We start from the raw sequence: 24808 nt of genomic DNA, 5'->3' as shown, positions 1-24808 counted from the left end.
CTCCTTCCAGTTTTTTAATATCTGAATCAGAAGATTTAATTTCCATAAAGCCCATTGTAAGTCTTTGGTCATTTATGGCCTGGCCAATCTCATCCAAATTATGTAGCCTCTATGAGACAGTTTTCTGATCTATTAAAGGTAAACAGAAATACTTATCTCAAAGGTTGTTATTTAAGATTAAATTAAGGATAAAAAAATATGCATAGCCATAGTGCCTGCCATGAAAGAGCACATTTTAATGCTCCTCTGCTTTCTGTCACCTGAGGAAGTGGATTAAGGATGTTTTACCAATGAGATTTCTTTTAAATGATTTGTGTCAACCAGTCATTATAAACCATGTGACCTCATTTGTCTGTCATTATCAGAGAATGGGCATCATCCTCATAGAGTCAGAGATAATTTTTCAGAAAACTGAAGTCTGTTACTAGAGTTGAAAGTCTGCATCTGATGACCTCTGCAGTGTCTCCTTAGCTGTTTGTCCTTAGCTGGAGAGTGTACTGTCTACTGAGTTTGTCCTTAGCTGGAGAGTGTACTGTCTACTGAGACGGCCCTTTCGCGCAGCTCTAGGGGGTACTGGGATTTCTGTCTTTGGGCTGAAGGCTGTCTTCTCTGGCTCCTGCTGTGTGGTCCCAATGTTAGTTCTTGTAACAGGACTTGCTCATCTGAATCCTCATGGCCACGGCTTCCTTTATTTATATGAGGATAGCTCTTACCTACCCTCTGCGTAAGAGGGCGTCTTGTTGTCTGCAGGTGAAATCCATTTGTGGACTTTTCTTCATGCGGCAGGATATCCTGGCCCACAGTCACATCCCACTAGGTCTCCTCTGCTCAAGCCGCTCTACGGATGCAAGTCCGTGGACTGAGTCCAGCGCTCCAGGTAAGGACAATCAGTGTTGTGTCTGCCAAGACTGCACCTCCACTGCGCCAGATGCTAACCTTCCAGAAGCCAGTCCAAGTTTGTGCTAACCTTTTGGGAGTCAGTATTTCTGCTGACTCTTCGAATGAAACCCCTAAGCGTCAAACGTGTTGCTGCTAAACTGTACGTTCTTAATGCAGTCGGATTTTAGCCCCAAGGACCACAGATGATGCTCGTTTTTATTGAGTGTGATCCTAGCTGGATTTGGCCTTTTTCTCTAGCGTGACAGAGTCATTTTGTGGTGCTGATTCTTCCCTCCGCCATATGCTTCCTACACCGTCTTTACATCCGTGGAGCTGATGAGCTTTGCTGACTCATCTATCCTGTAGCAAAGGTCAGATTTGGAGGAGCCTGGAGGGGGCAGCTCAGGTTCTTTAGGTTGCTTACTTGCCCACCTTGAGGGTTCCCTGTCTGACGGAGGCTGCCCCTGTCCCCAGCTTCTTGCTGGCCTCCCAGGCTCATGGACACAACCAGCATTTTTGGTTTACATTCCTGCCATTTTATTCGCCTGAGGTTTTCCTATCAATATTAGCTTTCCTGGTGTTTCCCCGGTTTGCCTCCACTTCCAAAATGGTGGAGGGACTGTCAAAAAGGAGCTGCCACTAAAATTCTTCTGAGTTGTCTTCATGGATCTCCAGTGACTTTTAGTCCTTTGAGTTCACCCATCCCCCAGACTGCCAGCTTTGAGTGTTAGAACTCCCCTTTCCTTATGCATAGCTGCCACCCTCTTCCCTTAGACCTTACGGAACACGAAGTCTAGCCCCAAATCACGTCCAACTTCACCTCCACGTATTTCTTGAAAGCAGGCTCTGCATGACTTTGTACAACTTGTTGATGTGTCAAAAGCCAATAGGATGAGGTAAAGGGTCAAAGACAGCGCCTGGTGGAGCTCACCAGAAACCCCCAAGGCCAACTTCATGAGGCGTCCATTTCAGCCTGGCTGCTCAGAGCACATCACAGCGCTCCAAGGTCTCCAGACTGGCTTTAGGCTTTCTTTCCACTCCTTCACTCCTGCAAACCATTTTCCTTGAATGATGAAAGTAAAATAGAAATTGGGGAATTCATTTTCTTCATTGCACCCATCAGTGTTATCAGTGTTATGTCATTAGCCCCAGATTTCAGCTCTGACTTCCTGAATGCGTGCTGTGAATGTCACTCCCCCAATACCCGCCCATGAGGTTTAGACATTTGAACTTGTTTTGTGCTTTCCTGGCTTGGAATTCTCTTTTTCCCTCTTTCTGGTCTCAGGATTTTTCCTCATTTCTGAGTAAGAGAGAACAAAACTGGAAGTAGTATAAATTAATGTAAGAATTTTCTAGAGACAGTGAGAGGATGGAGATCAGTTTTTTATAGGAAAGGCTAAAGCGTATTAATTTATTTTACAACCAGGGAAGGAAGTCGGGGTTCTGAGGTAAGCTGGGGGCTAGAGAGGGTAGGGAAGAGAGGTGGAAGAAGAAAGCCTCTTGGGTGGGACTCCTCGTCTGCCGTCCACACTCCTGATTGAAGTTGCTTCTTCCTGGCTCCCACTTGGCTCCTTTCTTTAAATTGTGCATGTGTCTGCAAAGAGCACCATATTTAGGAGATCCACGCCAGTGGGCTCTGCAATAGTAGCTTTAAAGCAATTCAGAAAGTATTCATTGAGCGCCAACTGTGTGCTAGGCCCTTGCAAATTTCTGGAGGTTGAGGAGATAGTAACGCAGCCCCTGTTTCAAGCAGCTCAGAGTCTTGTGGGGGAAAACAGTTCAATAAACACCTGGCAATCATTCTCTGTGTAAGCGCCTTGCTGGGTGTGTGGGCACTGTGCAGTGGGAGCAGGAGGGGTCAGCTGGGGAGCGGGCAGCGAGGCCGCCGTGCACTACGGGCAAGTCTGGGATCCATCATCTCAGCAAGTGCAGAGAGGAAGGTCCCAACTGGCTCCTCGCATTGACTGGTAGAGAGTTCTGTATATGGGGGCATATGTCTGCCGGGGAGTCCTTCTCTGGCTGCCATCTCCCCATCCCCTACCCCAGCATGCACTTCTAGATCCTCTGTATTTAATTTCTCTCTCAACAGAAACCTTTCTGTGGGTGATTGTACAGTCCCACATCTCCCCATTGGAAATGTAGCAATACCCGGAAGGGGCAAGGGCAGAGGAATTTGCCTGCAGTGCTGCAAGAGTGTACGCTGGTATGATGTCTGGTGAGTCTCCATAAAGGCAAAGGTGCTCATGGCCCAATCAGCTCACCTGCAGCCTCTGCCCTGGAGAAAGCCAGCGCACAGGCATGGGGTGGCCGACCCAGGAGTGTTGTCTGCACCACGACTGCACGAGCAGAACGCTGCCCATCAGCAGTAGATCAGGACTGGATGGAGAGGATACCAGTGACATAGAGTGCTCTGGAGATTCCCATTTATCCGCCTTGACAGAGCTTGTAAAGTGTAATGTGAAGAAAAGGAGCACGTCCTGGGACAATATGAACGGTATCACATCATTTACAGAAAGGTTAAAAACCAATAAAATGAGGCCTTAAAACGTTTTTGGACAAATCAATACGCAGTAAAAATACAAAACATGCGCGACAGTGACAGTGAGTTCCTGAGAGCAGTTACCTTTGGGGAGAGAGGAAGGGGAGTGGGATGGAGGAGAGGCAGGCCGGAGACTTCGATGATCTCTGTAATGTCTGATTCCTGCAATGAGAAGAATACCTGTCCTCCACTATGGACACATCACTGGCTACTGACCCTCTCTCTCCTATTTTATAGTCAAATTTCTCCAAACCGCAGTCTAGACATCTTGTCTCCATGTTCTCAAATCTCAGGCGTTCCTCAGCCTGCTCTCCTCTGGTGTCTGGTCCCCTCAAGACATGGAAACAGCTGTCACCAAGACCCTGATGATCTCCAGGTCACTGAATCCCACAGGCAGCACAAATGTGGTGCAGTGGTGTGCATGCGTGAACACTCACATTGTTTCCAGCATAGAAAATGCGAGTGGATGTGTCACCCAGTTTTAGCAAGTCTTAGCATTGTTCGTTACTTGCTTTGGATTTCCTTTGCAATGCCCCACTCCCTCCCTCGGTCCGTCTAAACCATTTCCCTCTGAGAGCTTCTCTGGTCTGCCGCTTCTCTCTCCCACACTGCCAGCCCGGCCTGGTCACACTGAGGTGTGGTTCATTCCAGGCCCCAGCATGTACCAGCCCTATGACCTGGACAGGTCCCTGGCCGCCTGTGCCTCAGTTTCCTTACTGCAAGATTTTTGGGAATTGAATGACCTACCACCTATAAAACTCTCAGGACAGAGCAGACTGCAGAGGTGAGTGTCCACCCACTCTGTCTTGGGCTCCTGTGATGGACACTGGGGAGTTCACCATGCATATGCCCTCCTCCAGCATTTCCTACACTGAAGACAAAAGGGCTTTGGAAACGGAAACTGTAGGTTTCTCTCTACAGTCTCCAGAACAAAGAGTCAGCTGGCCAGGTCCCCAAGACCTGTGTGGCCTGGCCCTGCTCACCTCATCAAAACCACCCGCTACTCATGCACTGCTCTTCCCTCTTCACAGGGTCTTGGGATGTGCTGCTCCGTCCTCCTGGCCTGGTAGCCTTTCTTGCTATCTTGTCAGCGTTCACCTGTCCCTCAGACTGGATCCCTTTCAGACTCACCAGGTGTGGATCTGCTTGTGTAACGAGCTCTCATTGTGTGCTGTGTCTTTCTTCAGAGTGCATGTAATGATATAGTTGTTTATTTACTCAACAGTGGTTTCTTGGGCACCTACTATGTGCTGGAAATTGTACTTGATGCTGGGATGTATCAGGGAACACACAGACGTTGTTCCCAGGCTAAGGAGCCTCCAAGCCCTCAGGAAGCTCCATTAAGCAGCAGTTCCGGGCACAGTGAGGCCACAGAGGAGTGAGACAGGTGCATTCCAGGTGGCATGCAGACGGGGTCTGACCTAACAGGCAGCCTCTGGCAGGCTTCTCCAAAAATACCCGAGGCAAAAAAGGGGAAGGGAAGTCCAGGCAGCACATTGGAAGGTTCTAAAAGAGGAATGCTCATGGCACTTTTGAAAAATCAGTCATGTAAAGAGCAAATCAGGGAGAGGAGAGACTGGGGGAGAATGAGGAGGCAGTCAGGATGCTGGGAGGAAAGAGCGTCATGGAGGAAAGGGGCCCTGAGGCTCTCCAGCGAGGCAGCGAGGCCAGAGAAGCATGCTAGCAACGCCCGTGACAGACTCCACATTTCGGGAAAGCCCGAAGAGTGGTTGGCCTGGCGACGGTCTTACCCGTCTCAGACATTAAGAAATCTGATGGCAGGCAATCCTCGGCTGGGTGGGATGCTCAACTATGCGAGAGGGGGCAGGTGCTCCCCTCGCTTTGCTGTTTGCCCTCTGCACGTGGCCTCTGATCTCAGGCATGCTGTCTCATGGTCACCAGATGGCTGCTGCTGCTCCAGCTTGTACCTCTTAGTTTCAGGAAGGAAGAGCAGGCAGGCAGAAGGGGTAAAGGGCTTCTCCTCGGAAGGTTTTGCTCTTGTTGCACTGTTGCTGTTTCATTGAGGAAGTCTTCTGCCTGCTTCTTACTGGCTGACCTGATACGGCACCATCCCGAGAGGCTGTGTTAGTAGTTTTGGTCAGGCACGCTGATATCTTTAAAAAGAAATGTGCTTGTTTTAGAAAAAGTGCCTGCCCCAGAAGATGGGAGCTGAGAATAGGTGTGGGCCCCACAGTTAAAGTTCCAGGTGGCCTTTGAGAGAAGGGCTTCAGCGCCAGTCCTCAGAATGAGAGTCTCTGAGCTGGGCCTGTTGAAAAAGCAGGTTTCGTCACCTGTCATGAAGATTCCAACTAGCAGGAAAACCCATGACATCTCCTATCCTCCCTCGCTTTGCTGCCCAGGAGTTTTGGGGCCAGTCATATACTTGAGGGGTTCAAGTTAAAGCTTTTTTATTAAAAAAACAACTTTTAAATTTAATTTTATTTTAAACATCAAACCAACTCGACCAAATTATGTTGGGCAAAAAGTGGATCACTGCTGGGGGCAGGTGGGCCATTCATCTCCAACAAGGAGCACCTGGTGAGGGGAGGGCCACCCCCTCCTCTCCCCTCCCTTCCCTTCCCCTCTCCTCCTCTCCCCTCCTCTCCCTTCCCATTCCCTCCCTTCCCCTTTCCTCGTCTCCCCTCCTCTCCCTTCCCATTCCCTCCCTTCCCCTCTCCTCCTCTCCCCTCCTCTCCCCTCCTCTCTCCTCCCATCTTGTCCCTCCTTTTGCCTTCTGCACATGACCTCTGATCTCAGGCATGCTGTCTCATGGTCACGAGACGGCTGCTGCTGCTCTAGGCTAAGCCACTTGCTCTTTAGAAGGGCAGGGCTGGGGAAAGCTTCCTGAAAGGTTGCAAGGTCCCAGCTCTTGTTGACTGGGGCCGGCCCAGGGCCTGGCATCTGGGGTAGCAGTGGGAGGAGGGAGAAACACCTTCCCCTCCCCAGACCAAGGAGTGCACACAGACGGGCAGTGAGGAGGCTGGGCTGCTGTTCCCCAAGGTCCTCTCCTCTGTTCTCACTCACCCACAGGAGGGAAGTAACGGGAGAGCTTGCAGGGAACACAGCCAGACTTCAACTAAAGAATGCAGTACAGCCAAGGTGGTGCCCTGGACTGCCCTCTCTGCCCCCCAACCCATCCCCAACCACTGTGCCATACTTCCTCATTACAGCTAAAGTGCCGCCTCTGTCAGGAAGCCCTCTTGGCCTGCTCTCGTCCACACCATTCTCTTTTTCTCCACCCATGTCCTGGACCTCTCAGGTCCTTACTTTCTTACTGCTTTTTCCCTCAGGACGATGTCTTTACTTTAACAGAACTGACAAGAAAGAGTGAACAACCCTCATTCTTCCTTCTCTCAGGCGGAACCACTGGGAGGGCACCGGCCGGCTGGGCGAAGGCTGCCTCTACTTGGGATGCCAGAAGAGAGGCCTTGGGCAGGCCATCTGGGAGGACCCTCTTCCTTTCTCCTGTAGGACGTTTACAAAAGGTGGTCCTGGGGATGCTGACGGGGGGGCTTGGTCCCTAACAAGTCACTTACCTCTCTAATGGACAGTCGGGGCAGTGGAGGCTGCAAGCCTGTTGGAGAGGGGGAGTGTGTCCAGAGGCGGTGCTGGGGAGGAGGGAGACCAACTGGCTCCTGTGAGCCTGAGCCCTGCCCTTTCTCCCCTAGCCTGTCCCTGCCCTTCCTGGGTCAGGGTCTGGATCTGTTGCTGGCAATCAGGATCCCTGGGAGCCTGGCAGAGACACTGGCAGATGTGCAGGCCCTACCGCAGAGCTTCAGGTGCAGCTGGTCGGGTGGAGCCTGACATTGATATTTTTAATTAATTAATTAATTAATTAACTAATTTTTGAAATGGAGTCTTACTCTGTTGCCAGGCCAGATTGCAGTGGTGTGATCTGGGCTCACTGCAACCTCCACCTCCTGGGTTCAAGCGATTCTCCTGCCTCAGCCTCCTGAGTAGCTGAGACCACAGGCACGTGCCACCACACCTGGCTAATTTTTGTGTTTTTGGTAGAGGTGGGGTTTCACCATGTCGGCCGGGATAGTTCTCGATCTGTTGACCTTGTTATCCACCCGCCTTGGCCTCCCAAAGTGCTGGGATTACAGGCGTGAGCTACCGTGCCTGGCCTTATTTTTATTTTTATTGACACATAGTATTAATAATTGTACAGATTTATGGGATACAGTGTGATGTCTTGAATCATGTATATATTATGCAAATCAGGATAATTAGCAAATCTATCATCTCAAATGTGTATTATCTCCTTGGTAATTTTTACAGGCACTCCAGGAGGGTCCAGCCTTGAGCCAGCCTTGACAACCATCTCCTAAAGGCTTGTCCTGTTGTCACCCAGAGTGTGGCTCTTTGCAGCATCCATGTCTGGTTTAGATGGCTGCTGGATGACAATGGCGATGGTCGTTCTTCCTCCTCCTCCTCTTTCTCCTCTTCCTCCTTGTCTTCCCCCTTCTCCTCCTGCACTTCTTACTCCTCTTTTTCTCTTCCTCCATCCTCTTCCATCTATTTATTGTGCAAATTATGAAGAACCTTCTGTGTGGCAGATGCCGACAAAGACCCTAGGGATGGCGTTGGGAATAGAACAGATGCGGTTCCTGACCCCATGGAGATTCTGCTGGTGGAGCAAGATGCTGGTGGAGTCAGACTGGCACACACAGATAAATGTGAAATATGTCAGGTGAGGATGGAGGTCATAAAAAGTGACACAGATACTCGGGAGGCTGAGGCAGGAGAACCGCTTAAACCAGGGAGGCGGAGGTTGCAGTGAGCCGAGATCGTGCCATTGCACTCCAGCCTGGGCAACAAGAGCAAAACTCTGTCTCAATTAAAAAAAAAAAAAAAAAGTGAAGCAGAGAAGGTTATGCAGCAAGGAGGATGGTGCTGTTTTGAATTGGTTGAGGCACTGAGTAGAGGCCTGGGGAAGCAGAGGAGGAATTCACATGGCTGGGGAGTTGGGGAGCACTCTGGCACATGCCGAGGGAACAGCGTGTGTGAAAGTCCTGAGGCTGGAGCGTGCCCGGCATGGGCGATTGTTACTCCTTTTGAACTCTGCTTCTTTTTCCATGGTTTCTCCTTCACTTGCATCTTCTTTAACTTTTCCCTCCCTTTCATCTTCTGCTGCCATCACCCTCCTCACCATTGTCTTCATGGAAACTCTTTTCTGAGCCCACAGAGTCCCCCCAGATCTCTGTATGAGGCGAGTGTGTGTCTTAGTGAGCTTCCTCCTGGCAGAGGTCAGTGAATGTCCACCCGGCACTGCTTCATGCCTCTGTGCTTTGTTCTGGATCTTCCCTATGTCCTGGAGTGTCTTCCTACCCTTGGTCCATCCAGAAAACTCCTCTTCACTCTTCAAAACCTTGCCTCCACATCTCATCTGTGGGTAGACTGTGCATCAGAGGCAGGGCCAGAGGCTGCCCCCTATTAATAGCCAAAGTGTGCACTTACTGTGTACCATGATGCTGGGCTTCCTGTACTTATCTGTACCTCTGTTATTTCATTTAGTTCTCATAAGATCCCCACGAGATGGGCTCTGTTGGTAGCCGCGGTTTACAGTGAGGCCATGGAACTTGCCCAGGGCCATGCGGCATCTGAACCTGGGCAGATGGCTCTGTTGCCGGGACACTCGGTGTTGCCTGTGGTGGGTTCCACATTGCCGTGCCAAGGCTGGACTTTCTCCGAGGGCCCGTGGAACTGCTGACCTGTTCCAAGCAGGGCATGAGCAAGGACGGGTGTTAGTCTTGCTGGGTCACCCTGCTGCAGTGTGGGGAATGGATTCTGGGGGCAGTAAAGGGATCCCGGGAGAGACAGCCGGGGTGCGGCTGGTGGGCAGTGGAGAGATGCTGATTTGGAGATGTGCTTTCATGAGGCAGAGAAGACAGGTGACTCTGGGTTTGTGAGGAGGCTTGCTGAGGGGTTCCTGGCAGCATGCACAGAGATCAGGACTCATGTGGTGTAGAATGCCCAGATGGAGCAGCCAGGGAGGTGAACGGAGGTTCGAGACTGGAGACCAGAGGGGTCTGTGCTGGAGGAGCCGACGAAGGAGGCTAGGAGTCACTCTGAAAATGACTGAGGCCATGGGGCACGATGTGGGTGTGATTGCTTGGACTGAATACAGTGGGCAAGCTCAGGGAGAGACCTGCTTCATGTCGTAAGGAATGTTTTTTAATAAAACCTTTTAGTTAGTTCATTAATGAATGAATTCATCCATCCATCCACCCCCAGTTTCTTTAAGTTAAGCATTCAAAATTGCTTGTGTGTCTCGAGGAATACACACAGATATTAAATGTGTGTGTGTGTATTTTTTTCTTTCTTTTTTTTTTTTTTTTTTTTTTTTTTTTGAGACAGAGTCTTGCTCTGTCACCCAGGCTGGAGTGCAATGGCACAATCTCGGCTCATTGCAACCTCTACCTCTTGGGGTCAAGCAGTTCTCCTGCTTCAGCCTCCCCGAGCAGCTGAGGTTACAGGCGCCCACCACCATGCCAGGCTAATTTTTGTATTTTTAGCAGAGATAGGGTTTCACCGTACTGGCCAGGCTGATCTTGAACTCCTGGCCTCATGATCTGCCCACCTCAGCCTCCCAAAGTGCTGGGACGACAGGTGTGAGCTACCACGCCCGGCCGTATTTTTTTCTTAATCCTAATTTTTAAATCTAAACGTACCAGTTTAGATCATGAATTTATATGAGTGGTCTTTCAAGCTGTGTAATAAAACTTGTACGCTATGGAAAGTTTTGCAGTAATAAAGTTGTACATTTTAGAGAATCTCCATTTGGAATGGTCAGGACTTGGAGTAGATATTAAGCATCATGCGAAATTTTAGGAAGAAAACTGTAGGGTTTAATGATGAATTCGGAGAGAGAGATGCAGGGAAGAAAACAAGGAAAAGTGTTGATGGATGTAATAGGTGAGACCGGATGAGAAAGTTGGGGGATTTCACAGTGTTGTTGGGACAAACTTCACATAGGCATGAATATATTACTTCTAGCAGTTCTCACAGTTATAATTAAAGTAATAATGACAACATTTACAATATTGTAAATGTGCCTTAGATTTATATAGTCTCGTTAACAAAGTGGTTTCTTATTTTCTCAGTTACTTCTGTCCACTCAGAGTGTATGTATCTCTTCCTTACAATAATCACCTCTGAAGGGGTTAGGGGAGTTCTGTTGATACACGGGATTGGGAAGCAGCATTGATGGGATTATCAGGTTCCAAACCACATAATTTTTGCCAAATTACTCACCCTCTCTTCCCTCTGTGTTTGGTGGACAGAACATGCTGTGGCAATGTGAGGTTTTTGGACTCAGTGGAGGCAGGATGTGGCTTGTTAATTCATTCAGCAGCTGTTTCCTGGGCACCTGCGCCGTGCTGTGGCACTGCACGGGGCTCTGGGGTGCTCACTAGCACGCAGTGAATCCCATCTCACCTGTGGCATGCAAACTTGTCCTTCACACTCAGGCGACCTCTGAGATCTGGGTCTCTTGAGTCACCTGGGGAATGCCGGTTAAAAAGCAAAGATATGGCCGGGCGCGGTGGCTCACGCCTGTAATCCCAGCACTTTGGGAGGTCGAGGTGGGCAGATCACGAGGTCAGGAGATCGAGACCATCCTGGCTAACACGGTGAAACCCCGTCTCTACTAAAAATACAAAAAATTAGCCAGGCGTGGTGGCGGGCGCCTGTAGTCCCAGCTCCTCGGGAGGCTGAGGCGGGAGAATGGCGTGAACCTGGGAGGTGGAGCCTGCAGTGAACCAAGATCACGCCACTGCACTCCAACCTGGGTGACAGAGCGAGACTCTGTCAAAAAAAAAAAAAAAAAAAAAAAAAAAAAAAAAACCAAAGATAGAGAAGAAGAACCTGTCAGGGTGGGCTAAGGAATTCCCATCAAAAATGAGTTCTCTGAGTATTGAGCTTCTTCACAATCAGTCACTGAACAAAGGTCAGAGCCAAGGACCATTTCCTGCCTGGGACGCCCTCTAATCCGTAAAGAGATGGAGGATAGAGTTTTTATAAAGAAAGATGGTGAACGAAAATGCTGTGACCCAGTTCTGTTAATTCATCCCTGGGCCCTGTAGAAATGAAGATGAAAACGACATTGATCTTGTTCTGAAGGGACCCGCAGTCCATGGGAGCGGCTGCAGAGAGGCAGCCGGGGGGCCAGGCCGGATAAGTGGGAGCCGAAGCAGGCAGATCAGGCAGAGGAGCAGCTCAGCTGGGCTTAGGGTGTGTCATCCACAGACGGCATCTTTCAAAATAAAGGCCGTGACATTGCTGGTTCTGGAACAATGAGGCATTTTTCTCCTTATTTCCCTTGCTAAGAACAGCTAAAAATACGCAGCATTATATATAAAGTAAATGTAAGCAGACTCTGAGAGCTTGAGAGAAGGAGGAAAACTGGCAAAGGATCTTGAAGAACAACATGGTAGGGAGTTCTCTGGGTTTTCTTTTGTTTTCATGTTTTGGACTGGGTGCTGGAGAAGCCAGTAACCCAGGAATGCCAATGCGCACAATGAAAAAACAGCTCTAAGAGAAACCTCTTTCCAGCTAAAAGACCAGAAAGGAACATACTAGTGTGAAAAAAAAAAAACTTTTGGACAATAAACTTTTACTCTAGTCAAATACCACAGAAAAAATGTTGTACCTCCTACCTCGCAGCAAAGACCATGAGCTCAGCGACAGTTACAAGATACTCCTTCTGTCCCATCCCTGGGGTGTCAGTGGAGGCAGTGGGGATCTGCACTTCAACCTCCACTGGGTGGTAGTGAGGTAGCATTCCCATTTCACCACAGGCACAGTGTCAGGGAGAACCTGTTAAAACAGAATGTAGAGTCTCACAGAAAATACCAGGCCGGGTGTAGCGGCTCATGCCTCTAATCCCAGCACTTTGGGAGGCCAAGGTGGGTGGATCACGATGTCAAGAGATCGAGACCATCTTGGCCAACGTGAAGAAACCTCGTCTCTACTAAAATACAAAAAATTAGCCGGGTTTGGTGGCATGTGCCTGTAATCCCAGCTACTTGGGAGGCTGAGGCAGGGGAATCTCTTGAACCCGAGAGGCAGAGGTTGCCATGAGCTGACATGACGCCACTGCACTCCAGCCTGGCAACAGAGCAAGACTCCATCTCAAAAAAAAGCAAAAAACAAACAAAAAAACCCCCCAAATGTCCAGGATACAATACGAAAACCCTCTTCACACTAAGAATCAGAAAAATCTCAATTTGAGTGAGAAAAGGCAGTCAACAGATGCCAATGCTGAAATGGCAAAGATGTTGGAATTATTAGACAACATTTTTTAAAGCAGCCATTGTAAAATGCTTTGACAAGTGATTACAAATGTGATTGAAACAAATGAAAGAAATAGAAAGTCTCAGAAAAAAATGGTAGACTTAAAGACCCAAATGGAAATTTTAGAACTAAAGAGTATAATATCTGAAAATTTTTGAAAAGCTGAGTAGATGGACTGAACAGCAGAAATGTAATATATGGAAGAAAGCATCAGTTAACTTAAAGATAGAACAATAGAAATTACCCAGCCTGAAACGCAGAAAAATAGACTGAAAAGGAAAATGAATAGACAATCAGGGACATGTTGGGTTTTAACAAGTGATATCACATTTGTGTCATTCAGAGTTCCAAAGGAAAGAAGAAAGACAGCAGGCCCGAAAGAGCACTCCAAGAAATAATGGCCGAAAAGTTCCCAAATTTGTCAGAAGACATAGCCTAGAGATTCAAGATGTTAAACCAGTCTCTCAAAGAGGATGATCCCCCAAAATGGATTCCAAGACACATTCTAATCAAACTCCTGAAAACTAGAGACAGAGAAAAGAATCTTTAAAGCAGCAAGGAAAAAATGACACCTTATTTATAGGAGGAAAACAATTAGAATGACAGTGGGTTTCTCATCAGAAACCATAGAGGCTAGAAGGAATCAGCACAACATCTTTTAAGGACTTTCAACAAAAAATTCTGTATCCAGTGAAAATGACTTCAGAAGTGAGGGAAGATCAAGACGTTGTCAGATGAAGGAAAACTAAGAAAATTTGTCACCAGCAAATCTACCCTAACAGGATGACTAAGGGGAGCTATTGAAACAGAAATAAAATGATACAAGAAGGAATCTAGAACATCAGGAAAGAAAGAAGGACAACAGAAAGAGCAAAAATATAGGTAAATACAGTAGACTTTTCATTTTTCAGTTTCTAAATGATGTTTGATGGTTGAAACAAAATTATAACACTATCTGATGGAACTCTCAAAGTGTGTAGAGAAAATATTTAAGATAATTATATTGCGAATGGGAGAAGTTAAAGGGATTTAAATAGAGGTAAAGTTTTTACACTTCCCTCAAACTGGTAACTTATCAACACTAGTAGATGGTGACAGTTATGTATGTATAATTAATACCTCAAGCAACCACTAAAACATCTATTCAGATATACATATTCAAAACACTAGATGGAATTCTAAAAAAAATAAAAAATACAAGGACCCCCACAGGAAAGCAGGATAAAGGAAACAGAAAAATGAAGTAAAAAAGAAAGAAACAGAAAACAAAAATTAAAAATGTCATACTTAAGCCCTAACATAAAACAACCACATTAAATATAAGTGGTTTAAATATATTGGTTAAGAGACAGAAATTGGCAGGCAGATTTTAAAAGCATCCAATATATTGCTATCTACAAGAAACTCACTTTAAGTATAATATTACAGGTAGGTTGAAAATAAAAGAACAGAAAAAGATATAATATGCAAACATTAATTAAAAGAAAGCATGAATACCTATATTAACATCAAAGTCAACCTAAGAGCAAAGAGTCACCAGAGGCAGAAAAGAACATTGCATAATGATAAAGGGTCAATCCATCAAGAAGACATAGCAATTCTAAGTGTGTGGGCATTAAACAACAAAGCTAAAATATGTGAAGAAATAATGCTTGAACTGAGAGATAAATAGGCAAATTCTCAATTATAATAGAAAACTTCAACATCTATGTCTCAACAATTGATAGAATATTTAGACAGAAAATCAGTAAGAAGATTTTAGCAACGAACAGGATCTAATTGATATTTATAGAACATTTCATTCAATAGCAGCAGAATACGCATTCTCTTCAAGTTTTCATGGAACATGTACAAGACAGACCATATCCTAGGACATAAAGCAAACCTTAATACATTTCGAAATATTGCAATCTTATAGAGTATATTATCAGACCACATAGGAGTCAATCTAGAAATAGATAATAAAAAGATAATGGAAAAAATCTCTAAACATTTGGAAACTAAATAAACATCAGACTTCTAAGCAAACCGTGGATCAAAGGAAAATAAAAACAACAAACACTGAATTAAATGAAAAAAATACAACATATACAAATTCATGGGACAAAGCTAAAACAGTGTTAAGGGAAACATATAGCATTAAATATTTACATTAGAAAAGAGAAAATATATTAATATTCTACATTTCCACCTTAAGAAACTAGAAAAACAAGAGCAAACTAAACCCAAATCAAGCATAAAAAAGAGAATAATAAAGACATGAGAAAAAAATAAAATTGAAAGCAAAAAAAAAAAAAAAAATAAGGCAAATCAAAGGAACACAGAGCTAGTTCTTTGGAAATTCCATAAAATTGACAAACATCTAGCAAGATTAACAAAGAAAAAAAAGAGAATACACAAATTATCCATATCATGAATGAAATGGGGTATCTCTAATAATCATGGATGTATCAAAATCATAAGCAAATACTACAAACAGCTCTACAGACATAAGTTTGTCAACTTAGAAGACGTGGACTAAATCCTCAAAGCACAAATTCTGGCAGCTCATCCCATGTAAAGTGAATAATTTACCTAGCTCTACAACTATTCAATAAGTACATTTTATTTTATTTTATGTATTATTTATTAATTTATGTATTATTTATTATTTTTTTGAGAGAGCCTCTCACTCTGCTGCCCAGGCTGGAGTGCAGTGGAGTGATCTTGGCTCACTGCAACCTCTACCTCCCGAGTTCAAGCTATTCTCCTGCCCCAGCCTCTCCAATAACTGGGACTACAGGCGTGCACCACCACGCCCAACTAATTTTTGCATTTTTAGTAAAGATGGGGTTTCGCCATGTTTTCCAGGCTGGTCTTGACGTCCTAACTTCAGGTGATCTGTCTTCCTCGGCCTCTCAAAGTGTTGGGATTACAGGTATGAGCCACCACATCCGGCCAAAGAAATACGATTAAAAAAAAAAAAAATCGCCTCAGAAAACCTCCAGGTCTAGATGATTTCACTGAAGAAGTCTACCAAACATCTCAAGAATCATTAATATGAATTCTACATAATATTTTTCAGAAATTAAAAGAGGAGGAAACACTTCCCAAAGCACTTTTGAGGCTGGTTTATTCTGATGTTAAAACTAGACAAAGACTAAGGCCAAATATCCCTTGCAGGTAAATGCAAACATTTTAATCATGTGTTAACAAATACAATTTGGCAATATATACAAAGAATTATAGATCGTAACTAAATCTGCTCTATTCCAGGGATGCAAAGCCAGTTCAATAGTTAGAATGTAATCCATCATATTAGCAGACTACAGAAAAATCATAGGGTCATATCAATTGATGCGCAAAAGACAGTTGACAAGATTCAAGTCCCATTAATCATAAAAACTCTCATGAAACTAGGAATAGAGGCCAGGTGCGGCGGCTCATGTCTGTAATCCCAGCACTTTGGGGGGCCAAGGCGGGTAGATCACCTGAGGTCAGAAGTTTGAGACCAGCCTGGCCAAGATGGTGAAACCTGTCTCTACTAAAAATTAGCATGGTGGTGATTGCCTGTAATCCCAGCTACTCAGGAGGCTGAGGCAGGAGAATCACTTGAACCCAGGAGACAGATGTTGCAGTGAGCTGAGATGGTGCCACTGCACTCCAGCCTCGGTGACAGTGAGACTCCTCAAAAAAACCAAACCAAAATGAAAAACCACAAAACTAGGAATAGAGATTTCTTAAATTTGATAAAGACCATCTACAAATAACCTACAGCTAACATTATGGTTAATAGTAAAAGATTAGATGCTTTTCTCCTAAGATTGGGATCAAGGCAAGGATGTTCACTCTCATCCCTCTTCTTCAACAAAATATTGAATTTTTTTGCCAGTGCAATATGGCAAGAAGGTAAATAAAAAGCATGCAGATCAGAAAGGAAGAAATTAAATTATTTCTATATGTAGATGACATGACAGTCTATGTAGAAAGTCCCCTAGACCTAATAAGTGCATGTGGCAAGGTTCCAGGATATGAATCCGACATACAAAAATGAATATATTTCTGGCTGGGCACAGTGGTTCACGACTGTAATCCCAGCACTTTGGGAGGCCAAGGCAGGCGGATCACAGGTCAGAAGTTCAAGACCAGCCTGGCTAACATACTGAAACCCTGTCTCTACTAAAAATACAAAAATCAGCTGGGTATGGTGGCACACGCCTGTGATCCCAGCTACTAAGGCGGCTGAGGCGGGAGAATCGCTTGAACCCGGGAGGCGGAGGTTGCAATGGGCTGAGACCACACCATTGCACTCCAACCTGGGTGACAGAGTAAGACAATGTATCTCTCACACACACACAAAGAACATATTTCCACAAGCTCGAAATGTATATGCAGAAATTAAAATAAAAATATAATACTATTTTACAACTGCTCAAGAAAAATGAAATACTTGGGTATAACCAAACATGCATGGGTTTTGTATGCTGAAAACTATAAAACTGAAGAAAGAAATCAAGAAGATATAAATAATCAGAGAGATATATCATTTTCAAGGATTTAAAAATTCAACATTGTTAAGATGTCAATTCCATGCAAAATGATAGACAGGTTTAACACTATACATATTGAAATTCCAGGGAGTTTTTTGTAAATATAGAAAAGATTATTCTAAAATTTATATAGAAAAGTAAAGGATTTAGAATAGGTAACTACTGGCAAAAAGAAGAATAAAATGGGAGGATTCCCTCTGATTTTAGGACTTAGTATGCTGTGGTAATCAAGAGAATGTGGCTTTGGTGGAGGGATAAACACATCAATGAAACAAAACAGAGAACCCCTACATTTCTCCACACAAGTACAGCCAATTGATTTTTTCTGGGGAGGTGGTATCAGCTTTATTTAGGTATAATTTATGTGCAACAAAAATATACCATTTTAAGTGTTTAATATGATGAGTTTTATATTATGTATATAGTTGTATAACCATCATGAAAATAAAAATATTGAACATTTAATCACCCCTTAAAATTTCCTCATGCCCCTTTGCAGTCATTCCCCTTTCCTACTCCTGGCTCTGGTAACCAGTGGTCTGCTTTCTATTGCCATAATTCTGCTGTTTGTGGAATTTCATAGCATGGAAATACAGTGTTACAATCTTTACGTCTACTTTTTGTTGTTGTTTGAGACGGAGTCTCGCTCTGTCACCAGGCTGGAGTGCAGCGGCATGATCTCGGCTCACTGCAACCTCCGCTTCCTGGGTTCAAGCGATTCTCCTGCCTCAGCCTCCCGAGTAGCTGGGTCTACAGGGGCCCGCCACCACGCCCGGTTAATTTTTTGTATTTTTAGTAGAGACAGGGTTTCACTGTGTTAGCCAGGATGGTCGCGATCTCCTGACCTCATGATCTGCCCTCCTCGGCCTCCCAAAGTGCTGGGATTACAGGCGTGAGCCACCGTGCCCGGCCATGTCTACTTCCTTTTCAGTTTGCATAATGCTTTGAAATCCACTCATGTTGTTTCTATTATGCTATTCAGTGAAGCAAGGATAGGTGCTGGAGAAATTGGGCATCTACAGGGGAAAAAACGACCATTAATCAAAATTAGCTCAAAATGGACCATGGAATTAAAAGTAAAATGTAAAACTCTAAAACGTGCAGAAGAAGATAACAGAGGAGAAAATCTTTGGGACCTTGGAGTTGGTGAAGAGTTGTTAGACATGACACCTAAAGTGTTTTCATGAAATAAAAAGATTGATCCTTGGACTGCATAAAAATTAAAAACGTTTGCTCTGTTGCAAGTCTTGTTAAGGAGGATGAAAAGACAAGTTACAGTCTGAGAAAAGATGTTTGCACGTCACATACCTGACAAAGGACTCATCTCTAGGATACCTGAAGAATTTTCAAACCCAACATCAAAAAAGCACAATTCAACTACAATATAGGCAAAAAATATGACAAAACATCTTACCAAAGAGGATGCATAGATGGCCAATAAGTGCATGAAAAGATGTTCAGCATTATTAGCTACTAGGAAATGCAATTTAAGATCATGATGAGATCTTATTTTTCATCTGTTTAATTTCTTATTTACATTTTGCTATTGGAACAGCTAAATTAAAAACATAATGACAATACCAAGTGGTGATGGGGAAGCAAAGACACTGGGTCTCTTACAATTGCTGGTTGGAATGGAAAATGGCACAGTCATTCTGGAAAATAGTTTGGCGGTTTCTTAAAAAAAAAAAACTACATAGAATTTACCCAGCAATAATTTTGGACATTTATTCCAGATAAATTAAAAAATTATGCTCACACAAAAATCTGTAGAGAATGTTCAAACCAGCTTTACTTGTGATGGCCAAAAACTGGAAACAACCAACAGGTCCCTCAACAGGTGAAGAGTTAAGCAAACTGTGGTACATCCACGCCACGCAATATGATTCGGCAACGCTAAGGGACTGACTGCTGAAACACTCCACAACTCTGATGGATCTTAAGGATATTGGGCTCAGTGAATCGAGCCAGTCTCAAAAGGTTACATACTGTGTGACTCCATGTATTAAAACATTCCCAAAATTATAAAGTTATAGAGTTTTTCTTTTTTTGGGACGGAGTTACGCTCTTGTTGCCCAGGCTGGAGTGCAGTGGTATGATCTCGGCTCACTTCAATCTCCACCTCCTGGGTTCGAGGGGTTCTCCTGCCTCAGCCTCCCAAGTAGCCGGGATTACAGGCATGCACCACCACACCTGGCTCGTTTTTGTGTTTTTTGTGGAGATGGGGGTTTACCATGTTGGCCAGGCTGGTCTTGAACTCCTGACCTCAGGAGATCTGCCAGCCTTGGCCTCCCAAAGTGCTGGGATTACAGGCGTGAGCCACCGTGCCCAGCCCAAGTTATAGAGATTGAAATGAAATTCTCACTCCCAGGGTTTTTAGGGATATTGGGGCGGGTGTGGGTGTGACTGTTTCACAAGGGAGATCTTTGTGGGGACGGAGCGGTTCTGTGTCTCGAGTGTGGTGGTTGATGCCTAAACACATACATGTGATAAAAGGGCACAGAGCTATACACACTCTTTATAGTAACATCAGTTTCCTGGGTTTGATATTGCACTATCCTATGAAAAATGTTACTTTTATAGGAAACTGAGTGAAGGGTACAGGGGACCTCTTTGTACTATTTTTGACACTTCCTGTGAATTTGTAATTTTTTTGAACATAAAAAGTTTAATAATGGAAAAAGAAAACAAAGGCTCTGAGTAAAACAGCTGGCGTCTCTCCCAATACAGTGCTGAGACAGGAGAAAGCCAGAGGAAGAGAAAGCTCACAATGTCCAACGGTTTTCTCTTCCCTGCCTTCCCTTCCCTCCCTCCCCTCCCTCTCCTCCCTCTCCTCCCTCTCCTCCCTCCCTCCCGCCCTCTCTCCCCGTCTCGCTCCCTCTCTCCTCCCTCCCCTCTCTCCCTCTCTCCCTCTCTCCCCCTCTCTCTTTCTCTCTCTCTCTCTCTCTCTCTCTTTCTCTCTCTCTCTCTCTCTCTCTCTCTCTTTCTCTCTTTCTTTCTGATGGAGTCTTGCTCTGTCACCCAGGCTGGAGTGCATTGGCACAATCTCAGCTCACTGCAAACTCCGCCTCCCAGGTTCAAACAATTCTCCTCTCTCAGCCTCCTGAGTAGCTGGGATTACCGGCGCCCGCCACTGCACCTGGCTAATTTTTGTATTTTTAGTAGAGACGGGGTTTCACCTTGTTAGCCAGGCTGGTCTCGAACTCCTGACCTTGTGATCCACCTGCCTCGGCCTCCCAAAGTGAGGGATGACAGGCGGGAGCCACCGCGCCCAGCTGGGGTTTTCTTTTAATTGGAAGCGTTGTGAAAATCGACAAAGGATGATTGTAAAGAGTAGAGGTTCCTCTTCAAAGACTTTCCTCCCCATCTAATTAGGAATAAATAGTAACTTCTCTTAAAAGCAAAATTTATTCAAAGACCTGTGTTAACATTCTTAAATATCTGCTAACTGTGATAAAGAAATCGATGTACTTTATGTTCTTAGCTCCCACAATTTAGCTTAAATATTTGCCCTGGCACGCTTATACTGGTCCAACAAGCACCAGGTCATAGCCTATTCCTCTTCCTTATTTGAACATGTTTTCACCTTTCTCAGCATTCCACAAGTTACTTTCTCCTTCCTTTCGTCTCCTCTACCTTTGCCTCTTTAAAAAAGTTCTAAGTTGTTAGCCAATCGGGACAAATACAGAGTGTGAGGTCCCGTTCCAGCCAATGGAAACCGGACACAGCAGTAGGGTGGAGGCGTCAGGTTATAAATAACTCTGTCTCCTTTGTTCGGTGTACTCTCGTGGCAAAACTGCTGGTGAGTGTACCCTTTCTGCAGGGAGTAAAAATGGCCTTACTAAATAAATTAAATTTATGTTCAAGTGCTATTTCTTTGTGGCACCGGAGAACAAGCATTTCAAACAATGATGTAAGCACAGCACTAAGGACATCCACCTCCGGGTGGAGGAAGGGCTCTAGGAGCTGAGGCAGGAGCCGAGAAAACAAACAAGGAGAAACGGGAAGGAAGGGGAAACTCAAGAGGGCCCACATTTCAAAGATCAGTATAGCGTGAGTCTGCATACACAGATAAAATACGCGGGCGCCAGCGGGAGGTGCAATGATGCTGAGGGCAGCAGGGAGAGATGGGAGCTCCAGCAGTGCAGCTTCCAGGGTGCTGCTGGCCATGCATACCCTGTCCTGGGACTCACGCAGCACCTCCTCTTCCCCAGGCCCTGGCATTGATTGTGGTGTGAAGGGACCCCTGAAACCTCACTGGTCAGAGGTAACCAAGGGCAAGGTTGGTCTCAATGTGTGAAGTCTCTGGATAACAAATTCGTTTAAAAATGCTGTGCTTTGCCTTTTGGAGAACATACTTTACATAAAAAAGAAGCTTGCAGAGTCACCCAAGAGGGAAGAGGTAATGAATGGATAAAAAGTAGATTTAACATGTTAAAAAGGCATGATAGGTTCTTAGATATACATTTATTGCAATCATGTGAAGAGATATGTCTAAAGTTTCTCTTAAAAAGGTCACAGTCATGAAAGGTTAAATGTTCCCATGTCTATCTTTCTGAGTGTGGTTTAGTATGGATTACACTCTTTTTGAGAAAGAAATCTGCAGCATAATATTATCATTCATTCATTCCACAGTCATTGTGAAACACCACACTGGATCCTGGGATGCAAGAGGGAACCAATGACTCTGATTTCCACCTTCACAGATGTGTCACGTCAGTGGGGACCTGACACAAAACAACAACTTTAGCAAGTGGTTCAATTCAAATCTTGAAAACTATTACTAGGGGAAGAAAGAGGGGTTTGAACCTGGTTGAAGTCGGGGAGGACTTCCATGAGGAGGTGACACTGACATGGAAGCTGGAGGGAGGGGTCCAGTCCCATGGTCTTGCTGCGCAGAGAGTGAGCGGCGCGCCCTTCTCTCATGCAGATACCCACATTCAGAGAGATCATGGAACGCTATTAGTCAGGGCTCTTGATTGCATGCAAGAGACACAGGCTGACTGTTTCAGGCAGGAAAGGGATTTATGTCAAAGATAGGACAGGGTTGAAAAATCACCAGGAGTGCTGGAGAACAAGGTTTGGTAGATAAGCAGGGACAAGGGAGGTGGCAGGACGCACCAGGGCCCAGCAGCACCATACAAAGACCCTGTCCTGGGAGCTGGGCCCTCTGCTCACCCTGTGGTCACTGGCTCCCAACTCCAAGTCAGTGCTCTGTTTCTGACAGGCCACAGTGGCTGTGTAGGCCCAGAGCAAGTGGGTCCCTGGATCTTTAATCCTGCAATGGAGACATATTCAGCCTCTCAACCCGCTGCAAAAGTAGGTGTTCAGATGCTGCAGGGCAGCCTCCATCCCCAAATGATACATTTCCACTCCACGTGAGTGTGTAAATTTGCGGCTCGGCCGAGGCAGGAGCCGGGTGTCTGTGGCTTCGGGGCACAGGTTCTTTCTGGTGCCCCGCAGAGCACAGTGCCCGAACGAGCTTGTGCACAGTGGGAAACCCACCTGATTTTTCATTGTAAAATATACTCATTCATGTATTTGAATGCAGAATTAGTTCACCTAACACATTAAAAAGCCTTTTAAAATGTGGTAGTTATCCATTGATTATGTGGTGAGGAAATGGCCCTGATGCTGTGAGATCCAGCATTTCTGGAGGGCAGCTTGACAGTCTGTATCCAAAGCTTTGAAAATTAAGCCCTTGATTTAGCAGTTCTCTGCCTGGGGATATAGCCTGAGGAAAGGATTAGGGATGAAGACGCAGACGTACATTAAAAATATAGGACTCTGCAGCCTACTTGTGGAAAAGGTTGTGTCAGTTAGAATTCTTGCACTGGGACAAGGCTCAGTGGCTCGTGCCTGTAATCCCAGCACTTTGGGAGGCCGAGGCGGGCAGATCACTTGAGGTCAGGAGTTTGAGACCAGCCTGGCCAACATGGTGAAACCCTGTCTCTACCAAAAACACAAAAATTAGCCGGGCATGGTGGCACGTGCCTGTAACCCCAGCTACTCAGGAGGCTGAGACAGGAGAATCACGTGTACCTGGGAGGCGGAGGTTGCAGTGAGCTAAGATTGTGCCACTGCACTCCAGCCTGGGTGACAGAGTGAAACTCCATCTCAATTGAAAGAAAAGAAAAATTCATGCATTTGGTGAAAAGCCTAACCTAATTCGTTTAAGCAAAAACACTCACCTGCCTGTGCCTCCTGGGGTAGGTGGGACTCCTACGAAGTTACCAGGCTCTGTTGTTAGGTTTACACTTCTCAGGGCCCCTTTCTATCTGTTGATTCTGATGTTAGGCAAGATTTCTTCTCATGGGGGAGAGCAGTCCTAGGGTTCATGAAGAGTGAGAACCTCTGTCCCAGCATCCTAAGAAACGGGCCCAGGGCCCCTTCTGATGGGACAGACCGAGTCACTTCACCCCCTGGACCAAGCCCCAGGCCAGAAGTGCTCTACGCTGGCTCAGACCAGGCCTGGGGGACCCCCACCAGGGAGGGGTACAACTCTTAATGAAACTGGGCTGTTGGAGAAAGGGACAATGAATTATACGGGTCAAATTAAACTGTAAAAAGACAGGGAGAAAACACACTTCGGTGTTTGCAATAGAAAGCTCTTACGTGAGGTTGATTGACCTTTATTTTCCACTTTATATTTTTTGTGTAATCAGAAAATTTTCCTTTAAGAATCTTGCACAGTCAGGGAAGGCGGTGGCATGGTGGACATGGTGGTTGCCCCTGTATCTTGCCTGTCTCCACTGGGCCGAAGGGCAGAGACTGGTTCAGGCCACCTGTGTCCCTCTCTCCTAGGCCTGAGCCAATTCCCACATGGCGCTCCCTTGTCCACAGGGCGTGACCAGGCAGCATCAAGATCAGGAGTTGAGTTTGGTGGCTAAGCGAGGGGCTCCCCTGTGGCCCTGTGTGCTGGTGGCCCTCTTGCGACTGGGAAGGAAGCCAGTCTGAGGAAACAGCCAGCACTGGGACCGGTGTAGTGGGGAAGATAGAAATCTGATTTAATGATGCTGAACCCATGCTTCCCACAGACCTTTCCAGTATGAGAGACAAGAGATCTTTTATTACTTGAGCCAGCTTGAATTGCACTTCCTGTTAATTGAAACTGATGTAAATACCCATTGAGTTTGGGTCTACAATCACCGCTAATGAATTTGAGAATAAGATTGGCCTGAGATGTGAAGAGAGAGAAAGGAGTCTTCTGCTGGCCTGCTGACTTGTCTGAGGATGTGAAGCGGGAGGAAGGGCTGACCTCTCCAGGAGGGCCTTCCTCTCTCAACCAGGGGCCCTTGGGAAGAGGCAGCCCCACCCGAGACAGAAGGGAGCCATGACTGCCGTCAAACACGACACTGGCTAGTTCTGGGACCTGCAGCAAGGATCTCACCCTCTCCTTGCCTGAGTGTCCTAATTTCTAAAATGAAGAGATTGAAAAAAGAATTTGAGCTGGATATAATGTGAAATATAACAAAGTTATCTTTGGTAAAAACCAAAGCAAAATAGCCCGGTAGGGTTTGAAAGCAAGCCTCGGTGGGCCTGCCTCTGTGCCGTGGACAGGCCT

The 24808-nt window shown here is 45.6% G+C and overlaps 1 long non-coding RNA gene across 3 annotated transcripts in view; it reads left to right on the top strand.

The window, feature by feature from the left end:
- LOC102121357 (uncharacterized) overlaps positions 1-24808 on the top strand; it is a 134456-nt gene that overhangs the window by 18931 nt on the left and 90717 nt on the right. The window contains exons 5-6 of one of the 3 annotated variants that reach the window (XR_010579826.2): positions 751-877; positions 21880-22774. This is a non-coding gene — a long non-coding RNA (uncharacterized lncRNA). Of the gene's footprint in view, positions 1-750; positions 878-2968; positions 3426-21879; positions 22775-24808 lie in introns of those variants that run through there. The other 2 variants (XR_001483807.4, XR_010579825.2) reach the window with 2 other exon arrangements.

The sequence above is a fragment of the Macaca fascicularis genome, chromosome 12 (genome assembly GCF_037993035.2).
Source record: "Macaca fascicularis isolate 582-1 chromosome 12, T2T-MFA8v1.1".
In the NCBI taxonomy this organism is placed as follows: Eukaryota; Metazoa; Chordata; class Mammalia; order Primates; family Cercopithecidae; genus Macaca; species Macaca fascicularis.
The sequence above is the reverse complement of the archived record's forward strand: the minus strand, read 5'-3'. Positions and strand labels throughout refer to the sequence as shown.